The sequence below is a fragment of the Emydura macquarii genome, unplaced genomic scaffold (assembly GCF_026122565.2).
Source record: "Emydura macquarii macquarii isolate MOO-44397 ecotype Brisbane River unplaced genomic scaffold, CSIRO-AGI_Emac_v2 contig_3044, whole genome shotgun sequence".
Classification (NCBI taxonomy): domain Eukaryota; kingdom Metazoa; phylum Chordata; order Testudines; family Chelidae; genus Emydura; species Emydura macquarii.
Window position 1 is genome coordinate 5831919 of NW_027133181.1, and position 26853 is coordinate 5858771.

General features: G+C 37.5%; 1 long non-coding RNA gene across 4 annotated transcripts; it reads right to left on the minus strand.

Annotated features, from left to right (window-relative positions):
* Positions 1–1202: 1202 nt before the first annotated feature.
* LOC137141342 (uncharacterized) lies at positions 1203–26853 on the minus strand. Of its 4 annotated transcripts, none has more exons than XR_010916591.1 (5): positions 26704–26853; positions 26548–26629; positions 9098–9333; positions 7512–7761; positions 1203–1484 (listed from the first exon to the last, which is right to left on the minus strand). It is a non-coding gene; the product is annotated as an uncharacterized lncRNA (long non-coding RNA). The 4 variants fall into 4 exon arrangements; XR_010916589.1 differs by lacking the exon at positions 9098–9333 and adding an exon at positions 18868–18956; XR_010916592.1 differs by lacking the exon at positions 9098–9333 and having other exon boundaries at positions 7512–7718.

The window sequence follows — 26853 nt, forward strand, 5'->3', positions numbered from 1 at the left end:
CAAAATATGCCTTGAGATATTATATGAAAGCTGACATCACCCTGGTTAGTAATATTATTGTAAAAAGTGTGTGTTAACATTATATGTGACGTTACGAATTCTCTCTTTAAGATGTTAGTAGAACATGTTTCAGATCAGACAGCCTCACAGAGGTCAAGGCGATATACAGGTGTGTTTTAGACACAGGAATGTGGGTTTAACTCAATTTACACATTACCCGTAAACAAAGCTATCAAGCTAAACCAGCGGAGGTTATCCTGAATTTGAGAAAGAGAGAGAATTAACATAGCTCCTGCACCACAGAGACACAAGAGACTGAATCCCTTCCTTACTTGTAAGACAAAATTATTCCTTTGGGAATATAGAGAGAAATGCCATCTTTATCCTTCACCTTAAGAGACATATCTGAGGAATTTGGGGACTAGAGTTAATTGATTGTTGCCTACCAGGCAAGTTTGAGCCAGTTGATGGGGTTTAATTAGCCACAAGTTTATTCCTAAATGTCAGAGAAAACCAAGCAGATAAAAGCATACAATGCAGGTCATTCCATATTCATTTATATATACCAGGGAGGGGGAATTGCTGTCAGTCCTTCCCCTTTACCCATCCTAATCCTCAGCCAACTCGTGCTGGAACCTCATCAATTCCCTCCCCCATCGAATGAGTGTTAAGGGGAGTGACTCCCTGTTGTATCATCATAGGAGCGCTGAGCACCCCCTCCTTTCTGTCCTTTAAAGAATATCTCCTTTAAATGCTTTACCAATCCATTTTATCACCATATCCCTTCCCTATAGAGTACCAATACTTGACATTTGCCCTATGCTTACATAATGAGCTGCGACATCATAATCTAACCCCCATTTCATGTTTGGCCCAACTAAGCCCCCAACCTGAGGGCTTCCCATGTGACCTTGAGCAAGTCATTGAAGGTCTCAATTCCCCCTTCTGTAAAATGGGGGAAATAATACATCTTTTCTCCCACTTGATATCTGTCTTGTCCTTTCAGATAATAAGTACTCCAGGGATCTTACAAAATGTTTGTACAGGGCCTATCGTGGAGCCTTCATCCCAAATGGAACCGCTACATACTATCATAATAAAAATAATAAATAGCAGGTTAGGTGCAATTTATAACTGATTACTCCAAAAACACCTTTACCATTAACAAGTTGTTTCAACAGTGACACAAAATTCTATTTCTTTACACTTAGAATTTATTATTTCTTTCAATTGCACGTACAGTCATGCCATACATTACCATTTTAAAATATTTGCTATTTTAATAAATCATATGAAATGCTTTCAGAGTGAATTTAGAGTAAAATCCACCCACATAGTCAATTTTCCACTAACTACATCTTTGCTCACAACATATTTTAAAATTAATGTGACAAAGCCCCGATGATGATGTCTTTCTTCTTTTTGAAGTGAAGTAATTTATTCTCATTTCTCAGGCAATCCAAGGTGGGGGGAAAAATCCACACCTAAAAAAAGAGAGTAACAATCAATCCTATTATGTATCTATTATTATGAAAGTGGTTCTCTTTATACCACAGTGCTGTACATTTGATACCTGGAACAAACCACTAGCCTTGTCTATTTTCCAGTATTTAGAGTCATTCTTAATGGTGGGCCAACTATTTAAATCAATTAACACTAGACTAGGCACTGATTTAACCCTTTTTTCTGTTTGCCAATCTGAAAACATACTGATAATAAGAATGCATTCATTATCTTTTAAGAGTTCAGTGAATGCTTTTGTGCAAACATACAAGATACACGGCTTGCTTGCAAACTATTTTGCTCAACACTTTCTTCCCACTTGTTATGGGCTGAGTCATGGCTTTCCCACAAACCCTGAGAAAGAGGCAGTGCATGTCGTGCTGCCTCGTGAGCAGACACTTGTTTTAGGGAAAGAAAGTAATCTGTCCCAGTCCTTTACCTGGTACAGATTATTTCCCTTTCCATAGTGGTGGGCACACTGTGGAGAGATGGTACAAAGACTTCAGCCACTCCACACCCCTGCCCATCTGCATGGATTGCAACTCCATGAAGGCTGTTCTCTCTGCCTATCCACACCAAAGCTACACTATGTCCTTATGCCTGTATTCTCACTTGTGTTGGTGAATATGGCAAGTTACAATCTCCCCTGATAGTTGAGAGTGCTCAGAACTGGGGTGCTGATTCAACCACATAAAAATACAGCCATACAATTCAGATGTGGGTTTGGATTCAGAATCTCTTCAAGCATGTTGGGGGATGTTTAGAGCTGGGTTTTGTTTTAGGCTCATCTTACTTTTAATTAAACAAAACCCTGACTACAAAACCTGAGGTAAACTACCTTCTAGCAGTCAATAACGAACAGTTAAAATGCCTCCAAGCTCTTGTAAATATGACAGTTTAACACCAAACATGAGGAGCTTAGTGGTCCCTAAATTACTATGACAAGGCCTGGACTCTCATTTATATGTATTAGAAAGAATATAGCCAAATATATGTTCTGGAGCCTTGGGTATTTGCTCTTAGATTACTTTCTGATCAACTTGGTATTTTTGATGCAAGTGAGTTTACCCATTTACCCATTCCAGCCTTGAACAAGAAAATAGCTGCACTCATGAGGACAGAAACAAAAACTTTGCAAATGTTAAAGGAATAAAGCAACTGGCAAAGACTTAACATGTTTAAGTAGAATATCCCACTAGACATCACTCTTTTGCTGCTAGAGATATTTCATTTTTATCACCACTTTGGTACATTTAGCATAGACATCCTCAGCTCCTTCAAACAGGAAAGAACTACAGCCTATTTCAAAATATATTAAAAACAAATACATCAGCAGCTCAGCTTGTGCCTCCCCTCACATCAGCAATCAAAGGGACCCATCATATGTGGCTGTCCCTATCTCGTATAGAAGTGGACTGAGGTGCCCAATGTCTGTCTTCCCACCTCTGGATCCCCCAGAGGCCTATTCTAGCATCTGGGATGAGCAGAGAAGGAAGGCATGGGTGTTAGAGAGGCAGAGGAGTGGGAATGTGATGGGGAAGAAAGTGGCTCACTCTCTGATCCCACAGAGCTTCTCTGGAAAAGATAATGCAGCCCAGGACAGAAAATATAGTTGTTCTTAAATTGATCTGCTCCTTTCTTCCCTGGGGCCAGCCCTCTGCAATGTTCTCCTTTTCAATATGAAGAATAAACTACCTATAAGGGAGCAATGAACCTTAATTTATGCATAAATTCTCTTGTTATATAACGACTCTGAAATGAAAACCATGTTTTAAGCCATTTTTACCAATAAAGAAGTGTGAGATCAAAATAGAAATAAATGAAACATTTTAACTTTTGTCAGTGAGAGCAATTATCCACAGTTAAAATATGGCTATGGAGGCATCTTACAAAAAAGGGTTCTTGTATAGTTGAATGAACATAAAGTGACAGAGTATGAGACACTAGTGAAGACAAATGACATTGCTTGAAATGAGTGACCAGTTCACCAGTTCATATGTATTTTAAATGCTCATCCAGGTCCCCACTAGAGATTTTCACCAGAGAGAGATATGGATGGGTATGCAGGTCCTGACCCTGCTGCCACTGTGGTCAGTGGGAGCAGGACCTCAGATGCACAGGTAGGTTAACAGACAATCTGGTGAAATGCAACTGATAGTGCTGGTGATTTACTAGTTAATGTACTTAAACATAGTGTAATAGAATGCTTCTGTATACATTTATTGACTAGTGCATTTGACTATACAATATAGATAAATGTATTGACTAGTCAAGATTGACTGTTTAAAACAGCTTGAGTAAAGTTAGATATCCATGTCAAATACTAGTGCCCCTCACCCCAGAGCTCTACACCCCCTGGGATGAAAGAAATGAGGGAGGGAGCTAGGGTTGTGCAGTGATGTGGGACAAAGGAAGATGAGTGGTGGTGAAGGGGGAGCAGACAGAGTGTTGGTGGAGGGAGGCATTGGTTCATCAAGAACACCCATATAGTGTTGCTGCGTCAGTGTACTAGCAACTGTCCTGAAGTAGACATACCAGTCCCTATACCTTAGCACAAAATTTGGCTCCTACAGCCTCACAGCATCTGCACAGCCTCAAATCCCCTATTCCAACCCCCCATCAGCACACAAACCTCTTCCCCACATAGCTGCTCAGCTTCCCTGTCCCAAGCCTCCCCAAAGTCCTGATGACCTCCGCTTAGTCTCCCTGCAACTCACATTCCCCTATGCCTCTACCACACACACTCATCACAATCCTCAGCTCCCCATTGTACTGCAGTGTGGTGTGTCTTCAAGCTGAGCCAATTGCAATAAGCTCTACTTCTCTGCCCCCATCCCACACACTCATCTCTTCCTGTCCCCTTTCATTCCTACTCTGCAATCCTTATCCTCTCAGAGACCCATTTTCTTAACATTTCATTCCTGGTTTTGGTCACTCCAAAATGTAATGATATTTTAATAATATCAGATTGATTCTCAAGCAGGAAAAGGAGAGCTATGTAATATTAAATAAACTTTTGTATTTTAGGACAAGTTTTCCCTCTAGTGATAAGAGCACCTTATTTGTTGTGTAACTGCATAATACAGAAAGGCCCAACATAGCAGTCCCAAGAGTACAACACACAACTTTGCACATGGAATCATACCTACCAAAGAATCTGTGTCTCAACATAAATTATCGAGGTATACTTAATCCTGCCTCAGTATTGCAGAGGTGGACTAAATGACTTTGAGGTCCCACCCAGCCTTATATGTATATGATCTTATGTTTTCCAAATCATGCAGTGATCAATATTTTCCCCCTTGAAACAGTTTTATGTTTAACAGTACTAAGTGGTGTGAGGGATATGGACCAACTGAGGAGTCTATTTTCCTCTCATGTACCTCTCTGATGCTGGCTGGATTAGGGGGACCATTTATAATATTATGTAAAACCCATATTTCAAAATTACAATAATTCATATGAGATATGCCATGTCAGATACCATAAGAAAGGTTATAGTTTGCTTAGGATGATGATATTGTTTATGTGTATGTTTCATATTTGTATTGGAAGTTGTGGATATGTTTGATGTATGTATTTCAGCTTGTGCAGTTTTTCTGAGCGATGCCCCAGACAGGATGGCAGCAGCAATAGCCTGCTTAATGGCCCATTAAGGGAACTCACAGGTACAATGGGCCCAGGGGGAGTAGCCAGGGCTACACCTAATGAGTCACCAGGACTTACTCCTGGGACCCTGCCCTCCATCTTATTTCATAAATTTCCACAAGCATCATCGCAAAGCCCAAGGGACATAAAAGGTAGCTGCATCACATTCATTTTGTCTTCAGTCAGTCTTTAGTCTTCAACCTGACACCAATCTCTAGATCAACTCATCGACAACTGAAGCTGTGAAACAAAGGACTGAGACCCATCCAGGTACTGGATGTACACTACACGGACTATACAAGCCTGCAAACTCCACAATTCTACAGGAAACCTGATGTATATGGACTTTCAAATCAACTGTATGTATGTGATTGCTTTAATCATTTAACACTTCTATAGGTTTTTCTTTCCTTTTATAATAAACCTTTATTTTAGTTACTAAAGGATTGGCTGGCAGAGTGGTATTTTGGGTAAGATCTAAACTTATATTGATCTGGTAATGTGGCTGACCCTTTGGGGTCAGGAGAAAGCTTTTTGGTGAAGAGCATAGAGTTTTAAATAACTGGACTCTTTAGTGGACCTAGTGGCTGATTGGGAGCCAGAGACTGAAAGGCAGTAAAGGGGGCTTTGTATATTTTGTTTTAGCTTCTTAACCAGTGTGGGGAATCAGAAGTGTTGTTTGTGGCTGATTGGGAAGTCTGACTTCAGTGTCACCCACCAGTGCTGGGAGAATCTGCTCTCCTTTTGCAGCCTGCCCTGATCTTGGAATTTTCAGGTGGCTACTCTAGGCACGGATGGGTCACAACCTCACCTTTCAAAGACTCTAAAGCTGTCTTGCCTTCTCATTTCCCCCTTCTTCCTTTCTTAAGGAAAGAAGGAATAAAATCTTATAAATATAACGAAGTTATAACAGGAAGACGACTGGGTAAGGTTGATCATTTGATAAAAATACAGAACAGAAGCAGGTGAACTAAGTTCTATTGCTGGCTCTAGTGCAGGTGCCCTGAGTGACCTCAGGAATATTACTTCTCTGCACTGTATCAGATTCCCCATCTATAAAATATGGACATAAGTTACTTATTTTATGGAGGTGCTAGAAAACTAATACAATTATGGTATGTAAAGTGCATTAAGACTCTGGGCTAGAAGGCATCATATAAATAATATTTAAAAACAGGAAGGGTTTTTTCAATAATAGTTTATACATTAATAGTTGGACTTCCCCTCCCACACCCTTCAAACATGCATCTTTTTTTGCAAGGTGTGTGTGAAACACAACACTGTTTAGTAAGTGCGCTAAATAACCCCCTATGGAAGATTGGAGGCCCCATAACACAGAAAACTGGGATTTGAACTTCAATTCCAGATGTGAGACAGCTTCCACTTCTGATAGGTGATGATGAGCTGTTTACATGCTGATGGAATAACAGTTAGCAAAAATGTGATACTTTTCCCTCTGAAGTCTCAAAAGCAATTGCTAAAATTTGCCTTTTCAGTTTTGCTCTCTGTGCAATCTGTCACAGCTTTACTTTTAAAATAATGTTTATTTTCTTAAAAGAATGACAGAGGAGGCCCTTCTATAGAAATGCCAATGTAAATTAAAGTAATCACCATAATCTAATGGAGTTCAGCAGCGTGCTGACATCCATATAACTCTGCCATACCTGCAGAGATATTGCATGTGTGTTTGTAATTCACTTCTATTCTTTCTTTCTTGGTGGTGATAATATATTGAATTTAAGCTTTTTCCATAAATAGTCCAGCATCGTCTTGTGTGGCAGGTCTACATTAATCTGTCAATAGTGCATTTAACATTTCAGGTGGAATAAAGAGGGAATAGCTAAAAACACCTATGCCATGTCTCATTAAAGGGAGATAGACGTATCAACCAACATACAGCTCACTATCAAGGACAACAAAACATACAAAAACATGGTCATTCTGCCTTTTTTTCCCCTCCCCCAAGCCTATGACAAGGGGATGTTGATTTAGAAATAAGATGTAAGGTGACTGAGGGACAACGATTGTGTATTATGTACATACCTTCCAAAGGACTTTCATCTATTTCTCTGTCTCTGCCTAATGTTTCAATACTGAAATCAATCACTGTAATATCTGAGTGCCTTCTACACAAAAATCAACAGCATTAATAAAGTCCGCAGAAGACTTCATTGAGTCTCTGGCTCTTCTGCTTTTTTTGTGGTCAAAACTCTGTGTGGGGTAGGGGTTTGTTGTGTTTTTGTTCCATAGGGTTTTAGAAATAGAAGGGGTGTTCATATTTTGAGAGTCACTGATGGTAGAAAATTTCTCAGAGGAAAGCTTTGTAAAATTTAATTAATATGGTCAGAATTTGGAGTCACCTGGTCTCCTCTTGAAGATATGTTCCAGTTATGTTCCAGCAACAGTGCTTTGCCTCCATCTTTCACATGGCTCATTGTAGACTGTGATTTGCATAGCAGGGCACAATGATTCAATTGAGAAGGCATGCAGTTACACGTGCTGTAGATGGTACAGAATGTATCAGCTTCACCTTCAGTTTCAGATACAATGAGTTGCAATAATCCATCCTGGAGGCAACCAGAGCAAAGATTACTGTGGCCAGATCCTCACCTGGGAGAAAGGAACAACGTATTGTAATAAATTGGAAGTGACATAAGACAGTTTTGATAACTGATGCTACGTGGTCATCTTTATGTTAGCAAGCTTGGCAAGCTTCATTTGCTTCTTAAATTTTGGTGAACATGGATTGAAGACCCTCCCCCTCCCCAAAGGGGGGAAAAAAAAAAAAAAAAAAAAGCAATAAAGCAACTAGCTGCCTCCTTTCCATGAAGCCGTGGAACAGCCTTCATACATTTAATGAAAGAAGAAAGTTTGGAGTGGCTAGTTTCTTGAATTTACTGCTTTCAATTGCTTGTTTTTCAGAGCTATAAAATAATCATGTGGATTTTTAAAATTTATATTTATTTACAGCCAAGACCGTGTCAGATTTTCCAAGCTCAGAATATTAAACTCCCCACTACATTGCGCTATGTACCCTGAGTCCACAGGGAAGGTCTTGAACTTCTGATTCTATAAAAGCTATATATGCTAATTCACGCCTTTAAAAAGAATGTCATACTAGGAAAGATAACATGTCACAAAAATTAAGAGCAAAACAGTGACAAAATCCCTGAAGGAAACATACAATATTTTTATTTTGCTGTAAAGAAGATAATTCGCTCTTTTAGTGAAAGATTCAAAATTAAAATGTCAAAATAAATGCCAGTGAAAATCAAACTACTATGGCGTGTTATACTAAGGCACATTCAATATGTCTTAGTGTCGTAAAAACATGACTGTTTGGAGTATAACATTTGCAATTTCTGAAGTGATCTTCATATTCATAGGTTAAACTTGTGCATTTTCTATCCTTCTGTGTATAGTACAAACACACACAAACTATATATAATACAATAAAATGAAAATTTGCTCCACTTTCCCAGTAAATCAAAAACAAGACTGTAATGTTGGCCTTAGAGAGCCATGCCGAGAGAGCTTAAACAGGGAAAACTGCAAGGAATGGGGCAGGCAGACCCTCTAAATACGGGTGGTTTTTCTTCCATAAGATATACCAAACCAGCAACAAATGGCTTCTGATCACCTCCTGATCATTCAGAAGACAAAAAACACACCGTTTCCTTAAAACTATCCTGCCCTTTCACTAGCACTAAGATAGTCAAGTCAAATATGATGGGAATTACTGAAAGTCTTTATCCATCATATGTAAAAACAGTTCTACCAATCCTAAAGGATTGGACACATTACCAAACAGGTCAATTCTTATTAACTAATTCAACTAATTAAAACTATTTTTTTTTTTGAGGAAAGACTACTGGCCAAAAGATTATTTATTCACAGATGAAAATGAAGTTCCTAAATCAGTCAGTTTCAAAAGTAGAGAGGATACCTGAGTTGCAATATTCTTAATTTGCAAAGTCTCTGGAAATTACCCAAACAGCTTGGGGATCATCAGTCCTTGTTTAAAGCTTTCTTGTTAGACATACAGTCCAGAGAATTGAAGACTAAATAGTCCATGTACAGAATCTATATAATTTCTTCCATGAGAAATAGCAGAATAGACAAGAACAGGCTAGGCTCCCAATCTTGCAATCCAATCTTCCTGTATGTGAAGCTTGGACAGATCTGAGATAAAGAAGATCAGGTCCTTAGAGTCTTTTATAGATCCATGCAGGCTTATTGATATCTTATTGACAGTAGGTATCACAGCAGGTAATTCTATCAAACATAATAGGTAATTACTTGTTGCTATGAAGTAACATCTATTTTGTATGCACACTGGTAACTAGCTGTGTTAGCATAAGGCAATCGGCAATTAACAACCATTCACAGGTATTTACTACTTAAACTTCAAAGAGAAATAAAAACAATTGTGCGGTTACATTCAACACTTCCTGGCTCATGTCACACCCCCAATACGAGACAGGTGTAGTAAGGGAGTAATTAGAGCTTCTGAATACACCTCAGAGGCTCCCAATCTTGAAATGGCATTTCCCTTGATATTAATCATGTTTACACTGAATTCCTTGCAAGGCCAAGATATTGATGCATGCTTCGACTAAAGTTAGTAATTCAATCAATACTCTGTGAACCACTTTAGTGATTCCAGGGTCTGACCTATGTGTCCACTTAGCATATAGACATTCATGCTCTCCAGAGGGCAGTCACATATATATTCTCTAGAATTTCCCATCATCATCCCCATACATAGTATTAGTACAATTTGTGGGGTTACCTCCTCCTGAGAGTACAATACCAGCATTCATATAAATGTGGTTGCCCTCTTTCTGGTTAAATTTATTTAGTAAATTCTCCAGTTCCTGTTTTGGAGTTTTTCTGTCATGATTCTCAGATTCCACTGGTTCCTGGTTTTTCACTGATTGTATTCTGATATCTTCAGCAGCAGGCTAAGATAGATCCCTTGTCTTTTGATCACCAGCTATTAACAGGTTCTTTAGTTCCTGATTGTGGCTTTGTTCTTAAAGGATAAAGGCTTTTGTGAGCACAAGTTTCCAAAGACTTCTCTGTCAAGACCTTGCATTACTCTTAGCTCATTTACTGATTTTTTATTTTACTCATTTACTGATTACTTGATTTTTAACCCTTAAACTTTCAAATGTTTTGACAAACGTGTGGTTTTGATCCAAAACTTAATCTGAGGTAATTTGTATCCTAGCCTTGGCTTGGCTGTTCTGAGGGTTTTCCAAGCAGTTCATCTCTATCCCAAACCCCCATTGCTTTGCCAAGAGATATTCCAACCTCTCCTCTAGATAGGAGTTAACAAAATCCAACCATACCTATTCATACATTGTAAATATTTGCTGCATGCAAAGATTTAACATCAGGATGATTCAACAGAGATGATCCTAGAGTCTGCCACATTGTTAAATCATGTGGCAATTTTTATGACACAGATATTTCATTTAACTCTACATTAATCATATGAATTGTAATAATTTGTACTCTAATATTCAATTCCTATGAGGCCCCAAACTTGTCAAGAATTCTGAACACGCAAACAGGAGTTTTGGAAGAAGTTTGTGAAAATACTTTGAAGCTTTTTTCCTTGGTTTAGTTCTAAGCTTAGTACCATGATGGACAGAAAGAGACTAGTGACTGTGTAATCTGCAATTAACAAGCCACATTTTCTTTCCTGTATGAAGCCAAAAGGAACCTTCTATGTATGAAGTCCAAGTTGATGACTGTACTGAAAGAAAAGATTCTTGGATTGGAAGGACAAGTATAGATACTAAAAAAACCGAGAGTTCTGTAGCACTTTAAAGACTAACAAATTTAATTTCATCAGGCATAAGCTTTCGTGGGCTTCAACCCACTTCCTCAGATGCAGTTGGTAGAAATAATACAGCAAATATTAGCAATATATATAGGAGGCAACATATACGTATCCAAAAGCATAGACAACAATGGGGTAGGTGGATGAAAGCTGGGTACTTGAGGCTTAATGACAACCATTGAGTAGGAGGAGTGCTACAGAACTCTCGTTGTTTTTGCTGTATACAGACTAACATGGCTACCTCTCTGGAACTCTCATAGATACTAAGACACCTTGGCAAGTTACTACAAATGTCACACAAAGTTGTGGCTGAGCAGATAATTGAACCTGGATCTCCCAAGGCATAGGCCACCCAGTAGAATCAGCCTTATGCAAGACAGGGGCAGACAAAAGGATGGGTATTGTCTTCTCAATGCCAGAACATGAGACATGTCTAAGATTAAATAGATTTCTGAAGGAAGCGGTTAAGGATCCACTGATTATAATACACATTGCCAGTAAAACCACAGCTTCCAGGATATCTCAAAGATTATACAGGACTTCACAGAACAGAGAAAGGTTCTAAAGGAGAACAATATCCAAGTGATCTTCTCAGGTATATTTCCTGTCCCACAAGCCAAGAAAGATCAAAGATTTGGAAGTAAACTGCTAGCAAAGGAAGTGGTGTTAAGTAGAGGATTTGGGGATTTGTGGAACATTGTTCCACCTATGGGGAGAGGAGGCTGTAGAGTTTGAATGGCTTCCAGATCAGGAGAAGGGGAAGCAATTTTATAGGGACAGGCTGGCTAGACAAGTCAAGAACTGTTTAACAACAGGAGGGTGAAAACACAGATAATTTAGAACAAAAATCGAGATGTTGAGAACAAACTTCATCAAGACAACAAAGGACATGATGAGAAGAAATTATTTAATTTCCTTTACACCAGTTAATAAACAAGAAGAATTGGAATTGCTTATTTATGAGCATACATTTGATCTTGTTGAGGATACTGAAACTTGGTGGGAACTATGCATGATTGGAATGTTCAAATCAATTATTATAAATGTATAAATGAAAGACTGAATGGGCAAAAAGGGGATAGGAAGTGTCATTCTAGGTAGGTAAAAAGGCATTACTTGTTTCCAATAACTCAGAAGTAAGTGATTTTGAATGCTTATAGAACAATTTTCTAACTCTTGTTCTGATAAAGCATATTAGTTGTGGTCTGCCACAGACCATCAAGTCACGTGAAAGAACAGAATGATGGGCTTCTAAGGCACTTATCTATAATGCATTAAAAAATCATGTGCAATCATGGGAGACTTCAATTTCAGTGATTCACACTGGAGGTCTCATGATGCTAGTACTAAAAACATCTTCAGAATTTCTAAAAGAAGTTATACATGACAATTTCCTAAATCAAGAAGTATTACATCCAACATAGGAATTCTATATTAGATCTCATTTTAACTGATAAAGAGCAATTGATTAGAGAACTAAACATTAGTGATAGTTTGGAGGTTAGACAAGTTGATCTAATAGTCCCTTCAGGCCTTAAACTCTATGAAAACAAGTGACCATGACTTTATTCTGTATGCACATAACAAATGTGATCAAGTCCAAACAAGTAATATGTACATGCTTTGAAAGAACCAGTTTCACAAAGCTGAAAACAACTCCTGAGTCAAATCAGTTGAGAGAAAGAATGTTAAAAAAAAAAAAAAAAAATCTATGAATAATTGTGAACTGTTTAAGCATATTTTTCTAGGCTCTCTCCTGATCCCAGTTCTGGAGTCCACAGTTCAAAAAGGATGTTGACGAAGAATGACTAAAGGATTGGGAAATATTCTTTATAGTAAACAGTTTAAAAAAGCTCTATCTGTTTAGTTTGCCAAAGAGATTTATGGATGACTTGATCACAGTCGATAAGTACCTAGTTGGGGAACACAAATTTGATAATAGTGGGCTCTTGAATCTACCACACAAAAGAACAACAGGACAGTGGTGGAAGTTGAAGTTAGACAAATTCCAACTAGAAGTAAGGCACAAATTAAAAAAAAAAAAAAACTTTACCAAGGCAAAGTTACAATATAATGTTAAAGTACTACATCATGCATTACTCACTCACTGTCTCACTCAGGATTAGGTTAATATTCAAATAACCTATCTAAAGATTCTGATTTGCTGGCAGGGGAGCCCTTCTTCTCTGAGTACTCTAAAAAGGATGACCAAATTTCTATATACTCATACCTATCCTCTTTTTGGATCTTTTCTTATGTATGCGAAGGTTTTTTTAAATATTGAGGGCAACCAACCATTGGAACAACTTTCCAAAGGTTGCACTGGATTCTATTTTTTTGGAAAATTTTAAAATCAAGATTGGATTTTTTTCCTAAAATATATGCTCTAGTTCAAACAGGAATTAATTCAGGGAAGTCCTATGGCCTGTATAAGAAGCTCAGACTAGATGATCATAATGGTCCCTTCCAACTTTATAATCTATGAACAATTTTTATTCTACACATTTTTATCATTTAACACTACATTATGTGACATTATCATGAGATTTGATTTTCTGTTAAAGCTCTATATGATAAATTCTTCTTTGAGGCCTTAATTTGCAAGGGCAAAATTCTGGCCTTCACTAACATACATCATTCCCAAGGATACTCTTCTTTCAACTTCCCTGTTGATAGAGACTGAATAACTTTTATAAAATTTAAGACATGAAGATGTATTGGTTTTAGAGAGTTTTTCATAATATATCTGGGATTTTCATGTACTGTTTTCCTGGCTAATACAGTGGATAAAAAACATTGGTCTTTACATTCTATTAGATTTTGTTAAAGACAGGAAAACAAAAATGGAAAAAACAAGCAAGACAAAAAGTAGGCATAATAAAGAGAAAATTCCTAATGATGGAGTTCTATGGGCTCTGATTATGCATTGGGATTCACTTGCATAGGCATAAGGGTCTGTGTTGAGTTCTGTTAGCTTTAAGGAACTCTGCATAGTTGCAGGGGTCCATGCTTGCAGATCCCAATGAAAGATCAGATCCTTTACACAGTGGAAGATGCTAAGATAAGAAACATGTAAGCCTCATAACTTGAACTGTTTCAAAGTGCACAGCAAATATATAAATAAATAAATAAAATAGAATGTAGGGAAGAACCCCAACACAGATTAGGAAACAGGGGTATGGACTAGATAATTTAAACCGTTGACCATCTCCCACTGTTATGACAGAAATATTTGAACTTCTTATCTATATAAAGCATGTTGACTTTAGGTCTGATTCAAAACCCACTGAAATTAATGAGAGTCTTCACATTGTCTCCAATAGGTTTGAATCAGGCTCTTTTTCAATAGCATCTTTCAAAAACTGAAAAACTTGGGTCACTCTTTTCCATTAAGCATATGCCCATCTCCTTTAATGTCACCTCATGACAAATTTTTCAAGTCTCAACTCATTTTTGTTCTTCTATGTTGCACCTTCACCGAGCCAATAATATCCTTCATATGATATGGCTCTGAAGAGTGCACACAGTATTCCAGCTGGGGTCCTCTATGTTCTTTATACAGTAACATAGTATGTGTTGTGTTTAATGTTTATTCTTCTGTTAATACAACCTATGATAGCATCTTGTTTTATAGCAGCTATAGGTTGGGTTGATGGTTTCAATAAGGTTTTTCAGAATAGCCATCAAATCCTTTTCCTCACTGTTGTAATAAATGAGTGTTCCATTTAATGCCTTAGGAATACATAAACTAGTCTACATTAGGCCAGCAGATGGGAGTTGCAGTTTAACCACCTAAGAAATCAATTTTTTTAAAAGTATAATTGGATCATTCCCCTAATTTATTTTACCTGTACATTTAATAGCAACTGCAAACATGGAAAATTTGTTTTTTGTAGTCACATCCAAATTATTGTTTGTATTATAAGAATCAGAGGTACTGAATCTTGTTTTTGAGGTACTTGAACTCACAATCCCCTTCCAATCATTCATATTGCCTATCTGTTTTTGCATTTGCATCCCAGCTGTTAAATCACTTCTCTATCCAGAATTCTATATACGTTATATAGTGTGACTTTACTGTAACCATTAATCTGATGTTATTACCTTGTCAAATATTTTTCAGAAATGGAGGTTTCCTATACCTACTCAATTTCAGTGAGTAGTATCATGGTAGTACTCAATCATGGTAGTAATATCTTTTAAAATTCCTGTAATCCAAGAGGTTAATTAAAGTGATCCTTAATCATCCTGTTTTCTCAGGTATTTCCACCACATCTTTAACATGTGTTCCATCGTTAGTCTCACAGCTGATATCAAATTGATAGACACAAGGTCTTCATTGCTATCTTTAAATTGGTGGTCTCTTTTCAAATTGAGTAAATAAAAATGTTTAATGTTTTGATAGAGGTTTTAAACACACTCTGAGTCTCTGCTCCCGGCTTCTTGTCCCATTGTTCCCCCGCCTGCTGGCCATTTCATGTCCCCTCTACATTCAAATGAAGAAGCTTCTCCTCCATGTTGTCTGGCCCCAGCCAGGGGGCCATTGAGACATTGTCTAGCTCATTGCTCTCAGTTCTGGTGCCTGGCTTCAGCCCTGGCACAGAGCACAACAGCAATTTCAGGGAAATTCCTGCTCAGCCCTGGGCTGGGAGTATGCTTATTATGGAGAGACTCTTCAGAGATGTTAACTGCTAAGTTCTATCAAGTCTTTACTTAGCTTGTGCCAAATGCGATTTTTCCAAAGATTTATAATTTAGCCAAATTTGGGCAGATTTTCATAGGAATAGCAAAAGGCATATCCCTGACAAAGGCCACCTTTCTTACTCATCCCAATTTTAAGTTTCTGCTTGAAAGAAGGAGGACACAAGCTTCTGAAAGAACAGGTCATCAGAAAATTTTAGCATGGACAACAAACATTTTTCTTGAGACTTGTTCTTGAAAATGGCTGAACCATTTTTGCTGAAGTGATAGAAAGTTCAGCCTGAGGCAAACACCCAGCATAGAAAATTTCAGCTCAAGTGGTTAAAGTGTATTAAAGTTATAAACAATTGAAAACAGGGCTTTCTAATTGGAAGCGTTAGGCAATCTTAATAGTAAGCAGAGCTGCCAGCCCCCGCTCATAAAGAAATAAAAGTAATAGTAAGCTCTATACATCTTTTTTCATTCATAGGGCTTAAAGTACTTTAAAAAAGATTTTAAGTGTAATTATCCCCTCTCTGTGGATGAGGAATTTGAGGCACAGAGAGGTAAGGAAGCTTGCCCAAGATTACACAGTAGGTCACCGTTAGGTGTTATGACAACAATTAGTCAAAGTTATTTTGAATTTCAACATTAGAAAACGAGAAAATTTGTAATCACATGATGTTTTCCACGCTTTGATTAAAATTTTTAAACAATTAGTTCTATAGTTAAATTAAATTAAAATTTTATTTTAAATAACAGTTGGTTGGACAATTTAAATTTGCCTACCCTGTTTTCCAACCATCTCTATTCGTGACTCACACTCCAGTGCCTTAGCTCCTGGTCCTCAGTGCCTTCTATACAAAATGGCTAAATTATAATTGCACACGTTAAAGTTGTAATTTAACTTAATTACTTGATTTTTTTTTTAAGAAAGTGTTTTGTTTGTGAGTGCCTATGTTGAAAATGTATTCACAGGAATCCATTTCAAACCACAAGGAAATGATATGATAAGTAATTGAGCTGGAAGGGACAGACAAATTGAAAGTGGGCAGTGTGGCTGTAGAAGAATGGATTAGACTAGATGAGAATTTATGTTTAGGAAAACAGTTCTTGGTAAGGGAGAGCTAGTAGGTGCATTGGCAGAAAATTGCCTGACTACTGTTTTCTTCAAGAATGAGATCTTTCAGTGGAGAATGTATCTTTGAATGCTAAGACATTGGGATGGGGAACATGAAATTATTGTTTCTTTACCAACTGAATCCAATCACTACCAAAATTTTAGTGAGTTTCAAAAACATTTAAAAACTACAATTTGGATTGACTCATTTTTTGCCTTTTCCCCAAACCTGTAGAATGCCAAATTTGACATGTGATTGCATGTGAAAAGTTAACGCCCCCCCAGCACTGATTCCATATTACACCCTCACACGAGAATAATGGCCATCGAATAATACTATACTTTAGGAGTCTGACAACATAATTCACCTACACATCAACATGATACACATTAGAACAAATGTTCTCTAATTCTAGCTCCAATCAGCTTGATTTTTTCCTGATAATGTAGACTCCACCAAGATCTGCAGTTACAGAAGGAGTTGGGAATTTTAAAGGACTATGCTTTTGGGTGGAAAGTGCCAGCTGATTATTAGTAGTGTAGATGGAAAGGTATTTGGCATTTTTCTTTCCCATGTCCTTTGACTTATTTCAATCCTTTCAAGGAATCAATTTCAGCTTAAATAAGTGTCACAAGTAATCCCATTTAGTTCATTTTTTTCTAGTTCTGTTTTGTACTCATTCTTTTTTGTTAGCATTCACTTTTTTTACCTTCATTTCCATCTGCAATGTAAAAACATTCCTTTTGAGTAGGACAGTACGGCAATAAACACTACAGAAGTGTCTGTAAGTAAATGAACTTACATTTATCAATAAATCTCCTTTCTTTCATCATAAATACTTCCAACTCCTTGCTTTCAAGAAAGCACATATTTGAATTTTGTTGGGGGGGGGGGGGAAGCAGGTCATTTATTTTTACTAAGTAACATTTTATATTTAGCTGAACGTTGGTTTCAAATTTTGATAAAACTGATAAAAAATATATAGGACTACTCATGTGCCTGTGATTTGATGGATCATGACTTAATTATGGCTTGTTTTCATTTTCATATGCTAGCGTCCTCTACCCCCGCTCTTTCCTCTTCCTTTCCATATACTTTATTGAGTGCCCTGCTGTGCAATGTCTCCATCTAATTCTGTCCAAGAGTGTAAATATAGTTACATATGCACATAAATAATTATACATCCATGCTACCTTTCTGCCTCATTAAGCAGAAATAGGAGGGATAAGTGTCACCAGTAATATGGTCTGAAAATTATTTGGCATGATTTTGTCAAATTTTAATCTTGTTACTTCAAGCAGTTATTAATTAATATTTGTAATGATGATGTAGCATAGATAAAATAAGTCTGTGCTTTTCTGTCTCTCTCACACATATTTTTTCCTCCTAATTTCTGTTCTCCATTATTATTTTCCCTATTACATTTTTATACTAATCATCAATGTATCTTACACTTGTGTACTACTGGCTATCAGATCTGAATGCCTTCCATGTAAAATAGCAAAAACAAAGTATTATGTGTTTCATAAATATTTATTTGCATTACAATAGTTCCCAGATGCTCAAATGAAGTCAGCACCCACTGTGCTATGTGTGTTCTTACACATATTAAGTGAGCATCTTACCCCAAAAACCTTATACTCTAACTAACAAGAGAGACAGATGGTAGAAGAATTATTATTATTATTCCCATCTTACAAATGGGCACCTTAGGAACAAGAGAGAAAGTGATTTGCCTGAGGTTACATAGAAAGTCTGTGTCAGAACCACCAATTGAACCTAGAAGTGCTTTAGCCACAAGACCATCTTTCATCTTCTTTAGTATCCTGTAAAACTACACATATTGTGGCCTTATCTTCAGCCCACAGGACAATTGCTTTTGGAATCTGGAATGACTCAGACCCTAAGTTGAATTAGTTGGTAGGATCACATGCAGAAACCCTTATAAAAGGGTTGTTTGTAAGTCAGGAGGCACACAATCTCCCTTCAACCAAAAGCCTAATCAGGGAAGAAGAGTAGGACTATCAGACTGCTCCAACCATATACTGTAAGAGAGGAGCTCACCCTGTTCCAAACATCGGAGACTGGAGGGTTGCACGTGCTTCACCTCTTCCTACAGAAGGTTGCTTAATGGGACACCATCAACCTGGAATCTGGTCAATGTAAAATTAGAAGTTTAATGTAGTTTCCCCAGGGCCCCACTTCCAGTTCAGTCATTGTCTTGTCATATTTGCTTGTTTAAATGTTTGTCTTTCCTCTGTTGCTATGAAACTCAAACAAATAGAGGAATAGTAGGACAAATGCCTAGGAGTCCTAGGAGCGCCTAGGAGCCCTACTCATGAACCAGGTCCCAACTGTACTAGTTGGTGTGCAAACAGAACAAGACAGTCCCTGCCCCAATGAGCTTAAAATCGAATACAGACAGACTGACAGGAAAGGACAATAGGACTATTGTTCAGCTTAATAGGCAGTGGTTTCTGCACATTAGTGACCAAACCATTGTCAATGTTGTTGTAGACATCACATAAAAGAAGAGCTCTAAGGAGGGAAATGAGTTAGTTTTGCAGACATTTACAGGGAGTTTCTCCCAGGCAGCATGGGAGAGAGCACAAAGGTGCTTGTTTGAAAATTTAACAAGTATACCAAAGGACTGTCAAATGCACAAAGTGAAAGAAAAAAGTGGGGGGGGTTTGTTCGTTTGTTTTTGGTTTTTGGTTTTGTTTTTTTTCTGAATTCTGTAGCTGAGGCCTAGCCTGACATGAGTAATTAACACCTGGAGGGAGGCCTCATTTCTTGGAAGATAGAATTAGGAAGGTAAACAGATCATTAGTTTGAAAAGACAATGTCTGAACCACCCAAGATAAGAGGGAGAACCCCCAGGGATCCATTTACTAATGAGGACAAGATAAGATATTCAAAAAGGAGGTAGAACATGCTGCTTAGGGATTGGTTCCTGAAAAGTAACCAAGCCAATCAAAAAATGTGTGATGTAATATGTAATAAATGTAATGAGATGCATAAATGTATATGAAGGGAGAGTTTTCTGTGTAACTTTGGATGTGTGGTACAATCTATAACCACCCCCTCTATGTTTGGGTCTGTTCTATTCATAGCTTTTTGGCATAGCTTTGCTAGATGCCAAAAAAGGAACCTGAGGGATAATATCTGGAGTCAAGCTGTGTGTTTTGGATCCTAGAGAACTGGATGAACTGTTCTCCCAGAACTGGACAAGGTATTCTGCAAAACTGAGTAGAAAGTCTCAGAGGGAATCCTAAAACTCTCAGTTATAGTGATCTCAGATGTTACAAAATAACAATACAAGTGAAAAATACCTGGCAGATTTAAGTTGACAGTGTCCTCCTAACATAAGGGGGAATTGTCCTGAGGACCCCAATCCTAACTCCACTGAAGTCAGTGGAAAGACTGCAGTTGATTTCAATAGGCTATGGATCAGGCTCAGTGGGGGAAAAGGAGGGATATGGGGGAAAATTCAGAGGATTTATACACAAAAAAAGGTAAATGTAAATGCTATTCACACAGATTTGCTTTGCAGTCATGGGGGGAGAAGGCTGAAAAGCTACCAGTCGGTAATAACGTAACCTTTCTTTATAGATTTACAAAAACTATGCATCTTCAAAGCCAGCAGGTTTCATAAATATTTACATATTCATCCAAATGATGTTGACTGTTGGGGATAAATAAAAACATGCATATTTGCATGTACTGCTTTCTCCTTTTTGCAGAGTAACACATTCAGCTACCCAAACAAGATTGTCCAGCATAGCTGGATGAAGGAAAGGATGCACTGGATGTAGTTTTAATTAGGCTGCAACTTTATTCTTAAATATCTAGGCACACCCAGCAGATAAATGGGTGCAATGCAGGTGATTCCATAATTCTTTCTATATATCCTTCTACATCCAGATCCCAGCCAACCTGCTGCTGGGACCCAGTTACCACCCCCCTCATGATGGTTTAAGGAGGAACTGTAAAGAAGGAGGCACTGACTCTTCACCATACACATCAAAGGAGGCCTGAACCACCTTTCTCTGCTTACTTATAGAGTACCTCCTATAAATGCTTTACCAATCCCTTTTTATCTGATCATAGTATCCCTTTCCTACGGAGTATCTGAACTTGGCAGCCACCCCACGCTTATATAAAGCATTTCAACACTGTAGCCTAACCACTCTTTCCTACCCCCATAGGCTGAGGTGATAGGGTTAGAGGCCTATCTGGTGATGATACAAAAAATTTCCATCCCAGTCTCCCAGGAAAGGGGTAACTACCATGATGCCCACAGCAGATCATGGTGAAACCTGCTATTTTAAATACTTCCCTGTGTGGAAGGGTGGATGCTGCTCACCTGGTCCATATAAAAGGGGTATTTTCTGGCACAGCCCTAATATAAATACAACCCCCCTTTCTGATCACCTGTGAGGGTGGGAAGGAGTTTGCTCACCTGGTCCAGCCTTCTCTGTTCCATACATGGAGCAGGTAAACCTTCTGTGTAGCGGTGGGAGGGAGCCTTTAAAAGGGCAAAGACTACTTTTCTAGCTGTCCAGTAATCCTTGTAATTAAAGTGGCAACTCCTCTTCATTAAGCTGTACAAAGACCCCACCCCTTAATATGATATGGAGGCATTACATTAATGTGAACTAGTAACTATTTTGTTTGTGCCCACATCATCCACACAAGGGAATTACAGCATAGCACTTAGGTAAACACAGCTATTCATACCCCCATTTTCCAAACTGCAGGGCCATGTAGACAAGCCAGGGGTCTAGCTATAGGATACTATGATATATTTGGGTTTATCCATCTGTGTGTGTCAGATGGCACATTTCATACCTTTAAAAAAAATTGTTTCATTCCTCTATCTACAACTCACAGATGGAAGGTGATTTGAACAAGGAGTTTTGTATGTGCAAATATGCACATGTGAATCAGATAGAAAAATGCATATGCTCATATGCTCATAGGTTCTTAAAAATCTTTTTATATTAAAACACTTAATATATTAAATGTTAGCATTTTAGATGAATTAGTCTAGAAGTTAAACAATTAGCAAAAGGTTGGCTTATAAAACAATGTAAATTATTACCATCAAAGAGACCAACTTTTTCCCTCATCCCCCAAACACATACCATTTAAAATTTATGTTCCTAATGCCACCTCTGCTATGTTCTGCCTGCAGGTTTGTATGTGGGATAACATACAGCATTTTTCTCTCTCTTCTATATTTGCTTCTTGGTGTTAGTGAGAAAGTGAGACAGAGACAGAGTCATGTAAACAAGCTGGAAGAAGTGATCTATATAAGAAAGTCCGTTAAAATGTAATGGTTATATACAAGTATGTTAAACAGGCAGCCTGTTTTATTTCCTTTGAGGCATAGAAATAGAATATGAAAATTAAATAATGAAGTCCTGTGTTGCCCACAAGAAGTACCTCTGATAGGGTGATATCTACTTTACATCTTGGCTATAGATAAGATGAGAAGGATATTGTTGGGAGTAGGGGGAAGAATCTAACTGCCCAAAAACACAAGCTGACTCTTGCACTTATCACATATTTGTTCTTTTAAAAACCTATCTTTTGCCTACTAAAACCTGCGGTGTCTGGTTCTGCCTTCCTACCTATAAAATCTTGACAACAGTTAGGCTGCTGGTGTGCCGAAACTAATGCCTATCATACAGACCGATACTGTCTCATTGATTCTTTGCACTCCCCCATTAGTCTGTCTATATTCATCTTTCATCTCTTATCTTATATTTAAATTGTAAGCTCTTTGGGGACAGGGACTGTCTTTTGTTCTATACAGTATTTGTATAGCACCTAGCACCTGTTCCATAGCTGAGGCTCCTAGATGTTACATTAAATGACAGTAATGATTGATTAGGGGTCAACCAAGAATAGGGCCCTATTGTGCTAACACTGTACAAAACACAGAATAAGTAACAGTCCATTTCCCAAATTTCAAGGCCTGTTCTGTTTTGCTGTGATAAAAGCCACATTTATTTGAAAAATAGGTCAAAAAACATGTTTGCTATGTATTGTCACAAGAGCATTAGACAGCATGTGCTTCAGGTATTATGTCCACCTACTGGTAAAAAATGAAACTGCACATTACACATCCTTAAAAAAAATATAGAAGCTGCTGACACCACATATTGGTAATCTCTAGAACATGTTTGCTAAGTAATTTACTTTCATCATATAAGAGTATTCTGGGGAAAAATACTAGCTATTAATTATTTTTGCACCATTTAAGTAATTACTTCAAAGTATGTATCTGTAAATTATATTTTTATGCTAGATTTCTTATGTGGGGGTGGATAAGAGTATTCACTTTTAAAATCTGTCAGCAATTTATTTAAAAAAAAAAGTTTAAGTCACTGGTAAAGGTTTGAATATATCACGTTCACTTAGGGCTAGATTCTGCACCCTCACTCCACAAGTGTTCCCATGGACTTCAATGGAACTATTTGTGGAATACGATATTGTTCATCATTACTAAGGACCCTTAATGCTTAGCATAGGTAAAGCATTTTAGACTTATTGTTTGGCCCTCTTGAGATTGTGGAATTCAAATAAAGAGTGAATCAAAGCTTGAAATTAGTTTTATGCTCCTTTGGAGAATTTCCAGTGCTCCAACTCCAAGCTCTGAATAGTTAATGGAGTTACTTAGATCCTTCAGCATAATGAGGTGACAGTGTGGTATAGTGGGAAGTGTGACGTTTAGGTCACAAGAGTTTGTGAAAACTGGCTTTTCAGGCTGGGTTATTTTTTGAATTGTTCAGATTTAAGTGAATTTGCTTATCATTAATTTTTTAAAGGAACAAAAGCTCATGCCTGCGACTAGTTTGTCGGCATTGTACACCTGTGCTTACTTTGATTATTTCAGAAAAGGCTCACCAGAACTAATTCTGTACATCTTAGCAATATAGTAGCTATGTTGTCTGGGATAATATTTCTTAAGCTTCAAAACTTTTGAGAAAAAATTCTAATATGACAGACTCAGTATTTTATTCCAAAATTAATAAATGAAAACAAACAGGATAACCTTACAACCAATAAGTGATAATCTCTGGTATTTGTGTGCAAGGTGGGTAATGGTTCTGGGGACAAAGGAGAGCTCAATATCCTGGAGCCAATTTACCTTAACTCATAATAATTCATTAGCTTCTATGCAGACATTCAGAACTACTCTCCCTACTGATATATACAGTTTGAGATGAATTCTAGGGATATACTGGTAAAGGAGGATAATCTGTTGATCGATTACAAATTGATATAGATTTTTATATCATTGGCAAGTCAAGAGGGAAATCTCTTCTTAGAGCTTGCAGTACATGACACTTTAAAAAAGGAAACAATGTTTCACTATTTCAATAAATCTAATTCTTAGAGTAGTTTCTAATTTTGCCGACCACTTCTCTGAACAATATGAGGTGTCTGATTCAGTAAACAATACTGTAGCTTTTGTCTAGCATAGATTTAAAATGTCATTGCCATTGAGAGTTTAATGAACCCTGGGACAATGCATATCTAGAAGCGATAGACTGGAATTCAAAGACACCAGCTGGGTTTCATTGCTACTCAGACACTACCTGAAGACTCATAATTACCTAAAGGTTGGTCCTAGAGATGCCACCTTTGGATGATGATACTTCTGAAAATATCATCAGTGAACATGGTAACCCCCAGTGATCCTTGTTTTATTTTCATCTGATCATGTGATGTGGTACTCGGATAATTTTTCTTTCTCCCTTGTGTGTGTGAGCAGGTCTGTTCGTGCTAAATATCATATAGAAAAATAACCAGTGTAAGCGGACATCATGCTGTCATACTGTGAGGGGAACATTTGTCAAACATATACATTGCTTCTGAATTGAAATATGGAAAATAAAAAATTCTCTTTCCACCAAACAAGGGGTCACTATAGTTTGCACTGTAGTTAGAAGCAAAGGCACATCTGCTTGGCAATGTAGAATGCAGGAACAGCTTTTATAATACAGAGTGAGAGAATGTCTATAATCTGGTCAATGCAGGATGATGCTCCAATTATGGTCATTTTGATACATATTAGTATGGGTAATACATTTCTGATAGGTCTCCAAAAGTCAACACACTTTTATACTTCTCAAATCTGTGTCTTTCTATACTTGGCTGATGACGCTAATAAGTAATCTCAGATCCTGGCACAAGGACCACAGTGAGTCTTTATATGGAAAGATCAGAAAAATCAGTTGTAATTTTTGAAAGAAAAAATTAAATTTGTAGAAGAATGCTAAGCAGTATGCTAAACCAGTTTCTCTGGGGCAATGCAGTCTTCAAGAGGGTACTCTTTAAAAAAATGGAATTAAAACTAGATCCCTTATAAATAGGATGATTTATTCTTTCAGATTTAGTTCTTTTTTAATGTTCCCTCTCTCTGTTTGGTTTACTGAGTTCCTCACTCTTTCTTTCTGTACATATCATGAAGAGGAGAAAAAGAAATCAGAGAGAATATTTCTATATCTCACAGAAGTGAAAGTGACACTTGCATAGGATAGCAACTCAAAAACTATCAGAATAGTGTCCCAAACAGCAATTAGCCAAATCCTGTGGCCCTTACATGAGGGATTCAGAAGGATGGTTTTGTGGTTAAGGCACTGGAATGGGACTTACAAGAGCTGGATTCAGTTTGTAGATCTAAACAGGCTTCTTGTGTGATCTAGGGATCAATCTTGCAAGGTACTGAGCACTCTGGGTCCAACACAACAAAGCCAAGCTTATAATTAAGCAAGTGCAAGAAATAGCCTTGATGAGGATTCAGGGTTGTTATAAATGCTAGTTGTATATTAAATGGAATTAATAGAATCATGGAAATGTTGGGAAGTAGGGACCTCAAGAGGTCCTCTAGTTTATCGTCCTATGCTGAAGCAGGGCCAAGAATACCTAGGCCATTCCTGAGAGATGTTTCTCTAACCTGTTCTTAAAATCCTTAAACTTAAAATCCTCCTGTGACAAGAAGATGTTGGCAAGATTTTAAGCAGCTTTTTTTAGTTCTACGAGGACAAGTGCTAGGATTAAGGTATAACCTTTCACACAGCTAAACCACAATGACTAATGCCCTAGTATTCTTGCTAATGAAAGGATGTGAAGAGCTGTCATAGGCTAGTTAAGTTTATTTCCAGATATTTCCTTGACAAAGCCGTATGTTGTGTATACATGGAGGGGGAGAGGGAAATAAATATTAGTCACCCGAACAGTACGGTTTAAGGAGGAAGTTAGAATTAAGGTTGTAACCTAAAGATTAAAATAAATAAATAAATAAATCACATTTTGGTTTCTATATTGATACTTTTACCCAGCTAAGTGTTAAAGTACTATCCTAGTTTTGGCTTCTACACTGAGCTGTTTGGTGATTTGACTGACTGATGATTTAATCCCATATTACTGTTAATGCACTGAATCAACAAATCAGTTTTAATTGTGATCTTGATTTGACAGGTGTATTGTTTAATTCCTGGTTTTAGTAACATTTATAGTAATTTAACATTAGTGATATTTGTTGGATTTCAGCATTTGCTTGTTTATTAAATTTAATAAAACCCAAACAAAATTATAAAAAGCCAATTTTTCTTTCAAACATGCAACACAGACAAGAAGAACCTTGATAATTTAGTCAGGTTAGCCAATTCATCAGAAAGACTACTAGGCTCCCCCTAAATTAAAACTTTGTTTCTCATAAGCACTTACCTAAGTGATTTGCTTGATCGGAGTCCATATACTCAGCTAGTAGCAAGACTGAACCCTTAATTTCTGTGCCTCATATCCCCACCTGTAAAATGAGGATATGTCAACACCTGTTAGTGTGATCTATCAAAGGGTCCCAGCTTCTCCTAATTGGCTCACCTCAGTTTGTTTTCAATCAGATCAGTTTGTGAGTCCTCAACTTAAATTGAGGGTATCAGCCCTTCAGTTTCTGAGCTTGTAGTCTCCTTGTTGCTGTCTCAGCAGCAGCCTGAGCCTGATGTACAGTTGTCACCCCCTTTGTATCTAAGA